The 14,570-nt window shown below is 31.3% G+C and overlaps 1 protein-coding gene across 1 annotated transcript in view; it reads right to left on the bottom strand.

The window, feature by feature from the left end:
• The window catches only part of LOC143222688 (protein unc-93 homolog A-like), a 30,339-nt gene extending 27,263 nt beyond the window's left edge, over window positions 1–3,076 (bottom strand). The window contains exons 1-2 of the mRNA XM_076449531.1: window positions 2,935–3,076; window positions 14–79 (exon numbers count right to left, since the gene is read on the bottom strand). The gene's annotated coding sequence lies outside the window, so the exon portion shown is untranslated. The remainder of the gene's footprint in view (window positions 1–13; window positions 80–2,934) is intronic.
• Window positions 3,077–14,570: the final 11,494 nt, after the last annotated feature.

The raw sequence follows: 14,570 nt of genomic DNA, 5'->3' as shown, positions 1-14,570 counted from the left end.
TACAAATACTTACGTAATTAAAGTCTTGCAACGTTTGTGTCATGCTGTTTTAATGGCTCTCTCTGAAACATGTCATATCCTGTATCAAAACCAGTAAGTATTATTGTAGGAGAGAAAATATAACAGTATTCATATTGTGAAAGATATACTATAGCACCCTCCTTTTCACAATTTTGTTTATTAAAAAAAAGCTTTATTCTCCTACATATCATAAGAATGTATTGCGTTCGAGAATTCTGCGAGAAGTTGAACGTTATTTGATTGTTATAAGTAATAAGATATTTCATATTTTCTATTACTTTCTGTATCTGTTTTATTTCTCTAACACAAATTCCATCACGCGTAGGTCAATTTAAGAAATCATATATCTTAAAACCACTAAGAATACTTTACCATTAACATGGGGTTGTTTTAAAACTATAGGTATTTTGTTTAATGTTTATAGTCTATATAAATAAACGTCGGCATGTGTGTGCATCTGGTTCTTATACGTTTCCACATTTCTTGATCAATCAGCACCAAACTCGACAAAATAATACAGGATGACAAGAAGTGGGAGGGTTGGATACCTTCATATAATTTCATATTGACCAAATTCTTGAAAACGGTACGTTTTTCTCTTCAGTAATGATACCTTTACGTATTTTTATTACACTTTTAATGCTTATTGCGTTAAGAAAAGAAAACAGAAGCACAATTTCCTATTTTTTGTTACAAACGAAGAATTATTTCACCCATCCAACTGACAGATATTTCAGTCTAGAGTGATATGTAAGTAACTGGTATTTTTTATTAGAGAGGAGTCATATTATTAATCAATTCGTTTTTAAGGAACCAATATATATTGTGTTAATGTAAATTAGGCCAAAATCAAATATGCAAAATAAAAACACGTATACATTTAAATTTCAGATTAGTTTAACCCTTTATCATTAATTAATTTTTGATAGGTTCTTCTAGTAGAAGAAACGAGGAAAGGAAATTATAGATACTTCAAAATGTGAATGATGGACATTTGCTTAACCAATCATTAGAGTCTGATTTCAATAAAGAGAGCCAGCTTTTATATGAAAAAAATGAAAACAGTGTTTCTTCTGCTGTGTTTCTTGTGTTTTATTCAATTTTTGTAACTGCATATTTATTATTTACTTTCATAAATGATACTAAAATTTAATTGTAGAGTAAACCTGTTAGGAAATACTAGCTATAAGTCTCAACAGAAGGTATCACCAACACCTAATCGATGCTGTTATATATCTAAGGCAAAAAGAAAGTATACTAAATATTTTTTATTAAGTTTGTCTTACTGTAAAATGAGTTTTCTAAGCCTAATACTGTAACATAGAGTATAAACATAATGCACAAAATTCATAACTACAATTTTCTACTCAACTTTCCTTGAAAACTTGAGATATTATTCGTTATGCTCAGATTTCTGACCGATATTCTATTTTGCAAGGCATAAATGCAATATAAAACCTAAGTGTGAGATATAATAAAAATACTTTTTAAAACCTGTTTAATGGTTTGTGGTCTTTTTAATTTTTATGCTACTTTTTAAAAACGGTTTTGACATATTTAATGTTTATCAGTTTTACATGTTTTGTCTTATACTAGCAGTATATGTTCTTTCACTGGATTTTGTGCACTATTTCAAATTTATCTATTAAAATATCCCACGAGTTCTTAATTTTTTTTATTTTGTGGTTAGAAGTTACTGTAAATTATACGCATGATTTTAGTAGCTTTTCCATTCGTTTAGAGCTAAAACTTATGTTGTCTTTGAATTTTATTGTGAAGTATATTTTACTCGTTTCGTATTTGAAAACAGTTAAAAATTTGGAGAAAACGTAATGTTTTATTGAGTTGCGCCTCGATTTATAATTAAGAAATAATTGTTTCAACCACCACTTTTATGAATACACGAAACTTCTTACATTTTTAATGAATATTAGCATTATTCGAAAGACTAGTAGATAAATAAAATTATGAAACATTTCTAAGTTTAGGATTAACCAATAACATACCGGTATGGTACAAAATAGTTTTAATCTTACTTATAAAGTAATTTTATTGTCTCTTGCTCAAAACTGCCTACAACCAACCAGCATTATTCGTGTAAATGTAGAACTCTTTTAACTTTTTGAAACAAGGTTGATATGATTTCACAGATACATATCGGTTTGTAACGTAAGATATATTATAGAAAAATTAAAATTTTAAACTAAAAACGTGTGTTTCTTTCATTGATAAAACAAAGATATTTTAAAGTTTCCTCATTTCTTTTACAAAATGTGTATAATTTTTTGTTTGAAGGAGTACATCTTATAAGATGTATTTTGAAAAACAACAACAACAAAAAACAGTTTGGTTCGGCATTGCCTGTAAAAATGTTTTCCCTGCATGACGTATTATGATATATTTATAACAGTAAAATATTGTTCAAATTTATTGAATAAATGAAAAGTCATGTTTTATTCTGGAAACAAGTACCAATTTCTAAATTTTATAAAAGTTATTTAGATCAGAAATTTTAATACATAATTCCTAACAAGAAAAATGAAAGTTAAATCTGTTGTTAATATTAACACATTAACTTGCACAAATATTCCTTTGTGAAGACGAACTTTTATAAATATTTTTCAGTTGTACTTAAAAACAAGAAACACCTAAGATATTCCGTATTTTATTATTTGTGAGCTGAATTATTACAAGCACGTCTTAATTAATGTATTGAAACTGTACGTTGTTTTATAAATCTTGAGCCACTATCAACTTAATTGTAAGAACGTCTTAGATACTATTTAAATTCGTAAAGTTTCTTACTTATTTTTGCTCCAGAAACTGGTTTAAGTCATGTAAATAATGTTGTAAACTTTCATTCTACATGTGCACAACAGATGTTTAGAATTACAATAAACAGAAATTGCTTACCTTATATTCATACAAAACGAGAAATTGTTTCAATGATTCATGCAGTAACGACAGCACATGGAATGGAAAGCTGCTCGATTGAATGTCCTTATGCAGCCTGTGTGTCGTGCACCACCTAGTGCCACACCCGTACACGACGCGTGGTGAGAGGCAACTGTACATGCTATATGTAGCAAGGAAGACCTACACTGGGGGCGCCACAACAGGCGGTTGTCATAGCAACAGCTACCTCGTGACTTAGTGACGATGACAACTCGGCTTAAATCATGAAATAACGTTTGCCTGATATTAGTGATGACAAGTCATACAGAGATGGATCAGAATGTATATGTCTTTATCGCTTTGATCGATAAAATACCCCCTTCCATAGAAAAGCATATAGTGCGAATTCTTATATATATATTTCTCATTCTTCTGCGTATTTTTCCTGGTAAATAAACATTATCCGAGTTTCTGCACCAAATATCTAAGTTAACTTTTAGTTAATTCTTTTAGACTTCTCACTCGATGGCTTACATGTTTATTTAAAGTCGTATATTTCGTGCTTCGCTGACTCTTCTGACATACAATGGAAATATTCAGTCGCGTCAGACCAGCAGCTATTAAGAATTTAGTGCTTGAAACTTTGAACTTCGTACCTAGCGGGATTTTCTGATAACTTCCAGCTCGTTGAACGATTTTTAAGAAACGACATACTTACGTACAAGCATTTAGGAAATTACTAGTTAATTTAAAAGTCAAGAGGCCATAAAAGTATTTACTTGTAATTTGTAAGACATAGTGGAGCTCCGTGATGTTGGTTTTTTGGTTTACGTATTGGACTCAAAACATAAGCTATACTACTTTGCAGACTGAAACTGCATACATTTTCCATTGAGTGCTTAAAGAGTAAAAGAAACAAAAAACAGTGAGTTTCTGTCGATGAGTGACACAAAGTCTTTTCCCCATCAAAAATATGTAACTTTTTTTTTGAAAATGTACCATACCACTCGTCATATGTTTCTGATGAAGATTTCATCTAACGGTTTTAAACACTATCCTCAACGAGCAGATGTAACACATGAAATTTCTTAATTTATCGCATTGTGTTTCCCTGTGGGCCAGCGGTAAGATTACGAGCTTACAACGCTTAAAAGTGACATTCGATTCCCCTTGATGAGAAGATTGTAAATAGTCCATTGCGTGATTTTGCTGTAAAACAAATAAATCGAAAAATTGAAACCCAGTACAGTGGTCTCTGCTTAGCAGTTCTTTTAAGTATGAAGAGATAACGTTTTGTTATTTATGAAAGAACAATGAACAGAAATACTAAAATTATCTTACGTCTCTAGGTCACAGTTATTGTATAGCTTACTAGTGATCAATGTTGGGAAAACATGGTAGTTTTTGCTTACGTCAGTTAACACAGCATTAAGTACAACATGTCATCATAATCACAGAGTCACATGATCACTCTAAAGAAATTTTTTCTCTGTTTTGCGTTTTGCTTAACAGTTTGTTCCAAATAGTAAATAAAAGTAAAAGCAGTTTACTCGCCGTTCCAAAAACATTTAATCCAGGTTTATGCTGGTAAATTAGCACATTTTCTTTTTAATTGAAGATTCTGTTCATCGTTGGCCCTTACTAGGAACTTAAACCATCTAAAATGGGCAATAACTTTACATCCTCTTAAGCATGTTAAAATAAACTTGTCTTAATAGTGAAAGAACATGCTAACGTAAGATCCTCTATCGACACAAGTGTACTTGAACATTTCCTTGGAGGATATGATGCTGTTGTCCATATTAATTGGTTTAAGATATTAGCAAGGACCAATGACGAGCATAGCCTACAAATAAAATAAAGTTAGCCGTTTACAAGATGAAGCCTGAGATAAATGTTATTGCTGAGCAAGTTAACTGGTTTTATTTTCATAACAATGCAGTCTTTTGTAGAGGACAGTCTTCCAGGTAGACAGAAAATGTGAGCAAATAATATAATTTAAAGTAGTCATTTTTGTTATAACAGAAATAGTTAACAAACTGATTTATGCAATTTGACATTCGTGCAATCTGGCAGCACTAGAATGGCACCATGTTCGAGTAAATAAAAAGATAATGAGTCCCTATTATGGCCAATGAAGTAAATAACTGTACCTCAAGTTAAGTACAAGATGATAGATACGTATTAGATGAAAGATTGAACGTTAATAATTGGTTTCAATTTTTCCTTCTTCTGTAATCAAGAAACCAAACTAATGGAGCCACTATTCTCCGCTGTCGCTTGTTTGAAACTTACATAAGTTTATTCTATTTGTTTGATGAACTAGTATAGAAATACTGAGCCCTTGTAACCTCCACAAAAGTCTATAGAAAATTACTCTTACAGATGAAGTGAGTATCTTCATAGCGTATTCAGGCTGTTGGAAGAGAACCATGAAAACGAAGTAAGAATTGTGGTTTTCTATAGGAAAAAAATGTAAAGAAAGACGTTAGAATAGAAATGTCTGACACAATGTTTCTTGAAATACAAAAATGTTACACTAATATTTGTTAATATTTTATAAGGTAGTGAAATCTTACGTTAAAAGTGGGAATATTTTATTTTTATTTTCACCAGAAAAGGTTATTTGTGATGGACAGTTATATCTATGGAATAACTAGATTGTTGTTCAAAAATACATGATTACATATATATATATCGATTTCAAAGAATATTGATGATATACCTGAGTGTACAAAATTCGTAACATGTGAAAAAAGCTTTAATTACGTAGGATCCAATTATCGAAGCTGGTTCTCAATTATTCACGAAAATCGGGCAGGCCGGAATTATGTTATCTCAGTAAACGTAGAGGATAACATCAATGCTTCGAGAGTAACGTTTCTTAGGCTTATAAGAGCTGAACTTCATACATAGAAACACATTTTCCTTACTGTAATACTTCAGTACAAAGTTAATTCAAATTAATACTTTATCCAGATTGAAGTAATGTGAAGCAACTTTTATACAGATTTAGTTGGGGAAAATTCTACAAAATAATGAGTATTTTAAAATTAGTAAATCTTATTGTCTTAAATGTAACTGGGACCAGCAGAGAGGAAAACATTATTGGCAAGGTGTTCACAATTTGTTCTTAAACGAAAGGTAAGTATGGAGGATTAAGTTTAGATTAATGTTTAGATTTTTGATATTTTATATTTAAATTCCCACCCAGGTTGGTAAGTGATTAGTTTACGTATTTACAGTTTATAAATTCGCGGCGGACAGAGCGCAGATAGACCAATACATAGCTTTGCATTAAAACAACAGGTTTTAAATTTTTGTTGTTGCTCACTGTCCACTTCTGTTGCGTACTTAACCTGCTCAGTGCCGTAGACGAGATAACTCGTCCAAGCCGATCGGTAACACAGTGCCACGGACGAGTTAACTCATTCTCAATAATACCTAACTTCAACGCTAGATATCAGCACCATACATGCATTTGACCTACTTACAAATTGTTTCACCTTCGATACAAAATGGCGTCACGAAAAAGTTACAAAATAAAGAAGCATTAGAGTTGTATTGTAGCAGCTGAAATACTTGGAAGTCAACAGGTTAAAAGTGTTCTTCAAGTCTTGTAGCTACGTTACATTTATCACCAACATGTTGGTATCGACTTTGGAACTGCGCTATCTCTTGGTTGCTGACCAGCTTTCGGTACACGTTATATTTACTTTGTAATATGATTGTGAATAAAAGTAAAACTGGGTGTGTTTGTTGTAACTTGAATCCTGATAAGCCAGTACAGTTATATGACAGTAAATAAAGTTAGACAAGTTTCTGTTTATGTTGGGCGATAATCTAATGCAATTCTATACGAAAAACATTGAGTGAACCAAGAATCTTACAACAGTGTCACCGTTTTGGAACCAAACTGTACGTGTACTGAGAAATGATGGGTGGGCAGAAGAAATAACTGAATCATTTTGATACACAGGATTTGATTTTCTAATTATACCAGTGAGTTATTTATCCCAACACGCAAAAGCTGAGACAGGTTCATACTGTTTTAATTAACTGATGTTTGTTTAAAATTAAGTTAATTATCAAAGTGAATTTTAAGTAAAACATTTTAGCACAACTTGCCTTTAATACAATCAAAACAAAACTAAGTTGAAATGTCAAGCATAATGCCAAATAATATAGCAATTGTGGTATTTTTACTATAACAAAACTTTCTTGGAAACAATTCTGTATTGATGAGTCATGAAAACCCTATGTCACGTTGGGGCTGGGCGTGGTCCAAGTGCTTAGTGTCTGGTTATAAACCTAATTATTCAAAGTTCAGGACCTACTGCCGCAAAAAAGGCTAACCGCACTTTGAGGCTATAGTTCCGTTATAAGTGTGACAATTAAGTCCTACTATTCGATCAGACAACAGAGCCCAAGAGTCTGTGGTGAGTGCTGTACACCAACTACATTCTCTCTAATCTACTAATTCAAAATTACAGACGACTATGCTCTTATATTCCTTTATGTAACTTTGCCCGAAAATTTTGAAACAAACAAACAAACTATATTAAATTAAAAATTGTGTCACACTGGTGTCACATATCATACATTTTTATACTTTTTACCTTTAATCTAGTCATAAAAGTTGTAAGTGTTCACGGTTTTATTTCAGAACATGGTAAGCTTGAATAAGGCAAATCCAACCCTCGATGTTATCGTTCTAGCCATGACTCGGTCAATAATGTTATCTGCTGTTACATAGAATGGTTGTATTATATCCAACACGACCCTGAGTGTGAGGTTTTCATAACTTTTGGTTATTCGTAATTGGTCAGTTTAATAAAAAGAAAATTTAGGCAGTAAAAACAATTTTAGCGTTTTCATACATATTTGTTTCCAACTTTGTCCAAGAAGTATGTTACAGACTTGTATGTATTCATCCTTAGCTTCTGCTGGCACTGCGTAGTTGTTTTATGATTTCAACCTTTAACATCACATTTCAAATTCCAGCTACTGGAAAACGGTTTATTTTCTATCTCTTTTACAGTTTCTTTTAACTTGCGGTTAATTTGGATGTTCTAATACATATTCCCTAATTGAACCCGTTGGCTTTTTATTCTCCAATGGAACGTTTTACAATAAAAGTGATTTAGTTTTCTATTTCCCACTGAGGCTTGTATATATACAACAACGAACCACTACTGCACTTACCATTTCACATGCTAGACCATTGAGCCTCTTGTCACGAATGTAATAATCAGGTGATTGTGTGTTTTATCCGTTTTGAGTCATGGATTATCTTAATGTTTTCTGGATCCGTTTCGCTCTAGCTAATACAGTTTGACAGTTCATATTTTCAAAATTATTTTTGATCTCTTCATTAGGAAGAACAGATATTTAGATAGTTTTCTTTGCTATAAAAATAGAAAAGTCATAAAATCCATTCCAAATCAGCTTCTTTTCATCAAGATTTAATAATTTTTTCTCTTTATTGATTGCTGGTTGAACTCGTGGGACATAGAGGCAATAACTTGATTGAACTTTTAACTTGTTTTCTCTTTACCCGTGCATACGTTTACCTCTTAAGTACCTAAAACTGTTTTAGAAGCTGTATTTAACAACCTGATGTTTTTCAAAGACAAGAAACTTAAAATACATACGTCACAACAGGTGTTAACTCGTTCGTTTGTTCTTTTTTTACTAGATATTTATAGCGACGATTTAAAGTACAACTTATATTAAAACAGTACTAATTTATTTAGTCCATCTACCGAGTCTTCATGTCATATATCTTCTCCAAAACAAATCTCACTACTTTTACGTATATCTTCGTAAAACTGCTTCATTAATTTTATTTCAATACAGTGTTTGTCTACTGTACATTCATCTCATTCACAAATTGATGCTAGTACATTTAGAAGCAACTACGTGCACTAAAGTTCAGGATCAGTTGAATTATTAAATCCACCGTACCTCACGAGCAGCGTGGTAGAATGCAATGAATGGATAATTCATATATTACAAAATGCAGGAGTAATTAGTAGATAAAACTAAACACAGAATAAGAAAAATATAGGCAGTGTGTTATAGCATAAAGCAACGCGAAAATCAATAAAATTTAAAGCATTTAAAGTCAAGGTCAAATATAAACTGAATTTTTATTTCAAGTTACAATGAGTTAGATGATTTATAAGAAACAACTCATTTCGCTTTGACAGTTTTGTTTGGTTAATATTGTGCAATAAAAGTGATGTTTAATTTGTCATTGTAATGTAACTATAAGTTCAATATTCTTCCAGTAAGTTACATTATTTTATGGACTTACAAAACTGTTGTGTACCACATCATCTGATACCAGAACGATCAAGGAAATATTGGTTGTTTACATTGCATCTTCAAGTGTGTTAGAGTACTTCATTAAAGTCGAAGGAAAACTATTAACCAAATCATCATCAAATTTTTGTCACATTAGCCGTGTTTGTCACGCTGTATGCGTAGATTATAATGAATTTTTTATAACAAGAGTCGCTTCAATGACACTTCTCTTAAATCATTTGTTGGCAATAACGAGACAAACAGCGTTCAATAAAACTATTAAATGCAATTTGCATAAAACTTTTTTTTAAAGAATCACAGAATTATTCGTTGCTGTTTTCATTTATCTTCCTAACATTAGTTTTGAGAACTTTTGTTATATGAAAATATGATAAATGTAGTTTAGAGATTTAGAAACTTTTCAATGCGCTGGTGAGAGCATTACATCACGATTTTAACACAAACCTTTCGTAAAGTGAGAAATTTCAATATCGGCACTGTTTACAGTTTACAGTTAGGTTTAGGGTTTTTCCTTTTAAGTTTAAGGAAACAGTTCAAGGATAAATGTGAATGAACATAAGAAGTACAATGCAATGGAAGATAAACTTCATATTTAATAAAGAAAAGGTAAGACTTGAATGCTTTATCGACAGAGTCTACCATATTTCTTAATTGCGAAAGTAAGCACTAAACTTATAGAAATTATATATAATAACTGGTGGGAAACAATTATTTATGCATGACCCTGATAATTTCTAAGACTTTCATTACTGTTAAGTTTCTTCAGAAATCACGCAGCTTATAGTTAAATAACTTTCTTGGTAGAAATTGTCCTAGCGCTGTATTTTATTATTTTACTCTAAACTAAACTATGTAATGACTCTTTCTTAAATTCATAAATTATGTTTGATACACGTAATGTACAGTATGTATCTTTTTAAGACACCCTATCAACCAGTCGAAGTTTGAATACCGCTTTTTATTATTTTAAGAACCAGGTGCAGCATTTGCAATGAAATTTCTGAGTTGTCAGTAGCTATATTTCCATGTGTTAATTCTTTAGTTTATCGTATATTCAAATGAAATATTGGACTAGCATCTGAAGATATGCGTTTTATGTACTTGCTAAAAATAAACAAATGCAGTGTAACCCAAAGTTATTTTATATACCTATACACGTTTCTTCTAACAACTTATATCTATCATAATATTTAAGGTGAGTCACCAACTGGAATTACAAAAAGGAACGATTAAAAAAACCTGTAAAAGCAAAACTGGAATAATATATCTGAAAGATGGAAAACTACAAAACTTACAAGGCTGCAGGCACAAAATAGCAATAAATAACTAATTCAGTTTACGCTGCAGTTAGAAGTGGATGAAGACTTGTGAGTTAAGTCTTCTGATACCACTTAAATATCTTTACACATTTGTAACTGAATATAATGTTAGGCCATAAAATTTGAGAAGCCATGCAGTTCATAGCATTAACTTACAAAATTACATGATGGCTTTAGTTAACATGAGACGAAACTTCAAATACACACTCATTCCAATATTCACACACGCACACACAAGTGTGTTTATATACATATATTCATATTAAACGTGAATAATTAATTTGGTGTTCTACTATAGCATGTGTCACGAAATTTCAAGATATCATAATTTATCTCGGACGAGTCTCCAATTTATTATGTTACGTATTACGATTTCAAACAGCCTGAAATTGAATTAAATTGTAATTGGAATTTGTAAATAAATTAAATGTCGATATGTATCAATTTTATAATATTTACTGACAACATTGATACACACAGTTTTCTTTTTTAATACAAATGTATTTTAATATACAAAAAATAATACAGCTAAAATAACGATTATTAGAAATAATAATTTATATACAAAAGTTTTATAAACGATATTGATTCTTCTATTCGATCTGGAACTTCCTCAATATCTTATCGAGGGTTCACGACGAGCGAATTAATTTTGGAATTGATATCGGAGCAGTTGACTTAACAGCTGGCTTTTCACCGATCACACGTAAGTTTCTTTCTGCTGAACTTATGCAATGTCTTAATAGAAATACTAAAGTCCGATGGTAATCCGCTAAAGTTGAACGGTTTGTAATGCTCGAAATCTATAAACATTTCTTGTCAAGTATCTGTAGTTTACCAGTTAATAAGCGATAATCAAAGTTATAGCTTCAGAGGTTCATAGTATAACAACTGTAGCAAATCAACAATATTCACTTTCTCTTTGGGCGTCGGCTTATAAACGTTAGGCGAGGTTTGCAAAATTTCAGTTCGCAACAATACTGGTAATCATTAGTATTTACATACACACGTTGTTGATTCTTACACTCGAGAATCTTCTACAATTTTAATGAATAGGCGAGAATTTCGCAATACCGATTCAACATGCATTTCTAAATACACTGTTTATATTTAAGTGAAACAGAAATCAATATTAAAGTAAATATATAATAGTAGGTAAATCATACATGTAACTCTTAGTGTAAAAAGAAACAGTCCACATGAAAATGTTGTACGTTATTTTCGTGTATTTATTTAGGTTAAATACACTATCAATATTTTGCTTGGCTAAACTGTTAACCCATAAAAGGAATTTAGTTTCTTCCGTGTATTTATTATATTTTATTTTTGTCAGTGATCATCAAGGGAAAAACAAACACTTTCTGCGTTGCCATGTTCGACAAATAATTACTGCTCTGTTATAATAATGATAAAAATATCAGGTAAAGAAAGATTTATTCCATTTTAAAAGCCTTAGCTACTGTAGATACAATAATTTATTTATGTTTTTTCTCGTCTTTTAAATTCACAAAAATAATTTTCCATTAATTCATCCAAAGCACCAGATAAGTATAAACGAATTAATGATATATTTTCGTATTTTATTTTTATACTTCTCAAAGATGGAAACCTGACAGTTTGGATGTAATTTAATAAAGATCACATCTCTCACCTTCAAATCTAGAACACTTTGGCTCCTATTCATGTAAAATTCATCTACCACTGGAATAATTCCTAAACTGACTGATCGGTTAATCTGCTATGAAAGTAACCCTAAAAAAGTGATATAATAAATCCTTTCATAAAAATACAGTAACGTGCCAGTTATAGTAAAGATCATTAAGAAAAAGAACAAATTCTGATGAGTAAAATTAAAAGGAAATACATTACAAGGACGATATAAAGTTACTCAAACTAATGTGAAAATTATTTGACAAACCTACGGACAGAAATTAGCTGAAATAATCTGGTTTTATATGAAGAATTAGCTAAAATCTAACATATCAAAATTTATGTTGCAGTGTGGCCTAATGGTTAGCGTGCTCAGATTGAACCTGAGGTCTCACTGCTCGCGTCTCGTAGCTCCAAAAATGCGTTTTACACTTTGAGGTCGTAAGTGTGCTATAAAATACAAAATAAAAGCTACGGGGTCATTCAGTAGAGTGCATATTTGCACCACACAGCATTGATTACACTCGGTTTTCACTCTCTCAAAAAAAGGAAATGTATCCATAAGTCCGCTTTTATCAACAGACATGGACCATTTTTAGCAAGATAATGAGTAATAACATTCTACATATGTCCACCAAGTATCATTAAATTCCTATCACTTTTGACTGAGTTATAGAGCACAAATTGTTATAAAAATCGGTCTCTATGTTAACAGGTAGGGATGTTTTAGATTTTCGTGACCTTGCTGAGATCTCGATCTTGACCCTCCAACAAATAATCACTTCTTAGTAGCTTGGTTATAGTTCAAATGCATATCAAGTTTTCTCCAAATACATTGAATCGTTTTCGAGAAATCTTGCTGAAAATTACACACACACACACATACAGAGGAGTAAAAACGTAATCTCTGTCCACTTTTGGTGGCGAAAGTAATAAACAGTGGTAAGTCAAATCGTATAACTCGTTTAAAAACTTAATCAAAGAGATTTCGACTAGCAGCCTTCCTTTAGTCTGTCAGTTGAAAAGTAGGGGCGAGTATGCGCAGATGTAATCCTTCTATTTATGCAAACATTAGAAAAGATGTAAAAACATTTGTAACAACAACTTGTTACGCTTGTAACATCAAATGTAACAATATCATATAACTGAAATAGAAACCTTTATAACCCGAGCTCCTTCGAAAGGTGGACCTTTCTTCTTCACGGACAATCTGGGAAGAAGAAAGGTCCACCTTTTGAAAGCGCTCGGATTATAATAGTTTCTCTTTCCGTTTTATCAAGACTTCTTGGACCTACGTGTTTTTAGTATATCGTGAATATCGTATAACAGTTGTTATAAGATGAAAAATTAACTTTTGTGATTTATTATTCTTTACAAAGTTGTTTTTATTTTTAAATTATTTAGAAATAAAAGAGTCATAAAATAATATTATTTATTTTTATAAATATATTGTATATATGCATATTTTCCCTCTGGTTAGCGAATTCTGCTGTTCTTTGTCATACTTTTTTCAGCGTGTAAACTTGAAATAAAAACATATTTAACTAGGCTACATTTAGTGGAGGGTACTGTTGGCTAGCTACCTTTCTTCTAACATATCAGGGCAGCTTTGAATAAAAGTTATAAAACAAACAAAAACCAAATAAGTTTAAATCGTTAAAATAATGAGTGATTTGATAAAAACAACAACAAACAAACTGTCAGAATAAAATTAGAACAATATATCTCTGAAAGAAAAAACTATAAAAATATTTCGTTCAAAGCTACATGACCTATCTGCGCTACCCGTCCTCAATTAAGCAATGAAAAACTAGATGGAAGGCAGCTAGTTATCACCACCCACTAGGCTACTTTTTTACCAATGGACAGTGCGATTGATTGTAATATTATAACGACCCAACAGTTGAAAGTTCGAACTTGCTTTGTGTAAAACGGATCCGAACTCGCGCTCTGCAGAATCCGAGACAAACGCCCTATTAAAATAAAGTATTTAAATGCAGAGTTGCATCTGTGGTTTTGTCGGTAATTATACACTTGAGCACTTTGTAGATATTGAAGTTTTTACCAGTGAAATTATCAAATTGTTAAATAACTGGTGAGAAATTATTATCGAAATATATTCCCATGGTAATAGGAAAAAAATGTTACGTTCGTTTTAAGCTTTTCTGTTGTCTTTTTTTTTTTTCAGACTAATGTATCATTTCCAAGATACGAAGTTGATTATTATGCCACAAGTATGAGTATATTAAAAGATGTGCATAATTTTCGTTAACTAATAATTTTTGTACTGATTACTATATACTTTCTAATAAAGAGTTATTATAATCTATTATGAGACCATTACTGAGCCGTTTC

The sequence above is a fragment of the Tachypleus tridentatus genome, chromosome 1 (genome assembly GCF_004210375.1).
Source record: "Tachypleus tridentatus isolate NWPU-2018 chromosome 1, ASM421037v1, whole genome shotgun sequence".
In the NCBI taxonomy this organism is placed as follows: Eukaryota; Metazoa; Arthropoda; class Merostomata; order Xiphosura; family Limulidae; genus Tachypleus; species Tachypleus tridentatus.
The sequence above is the reverse complement of the archived record's forward strand: the minus strand, read 5'-3'. Positions and strand labels throughout refer to the sequence as shown.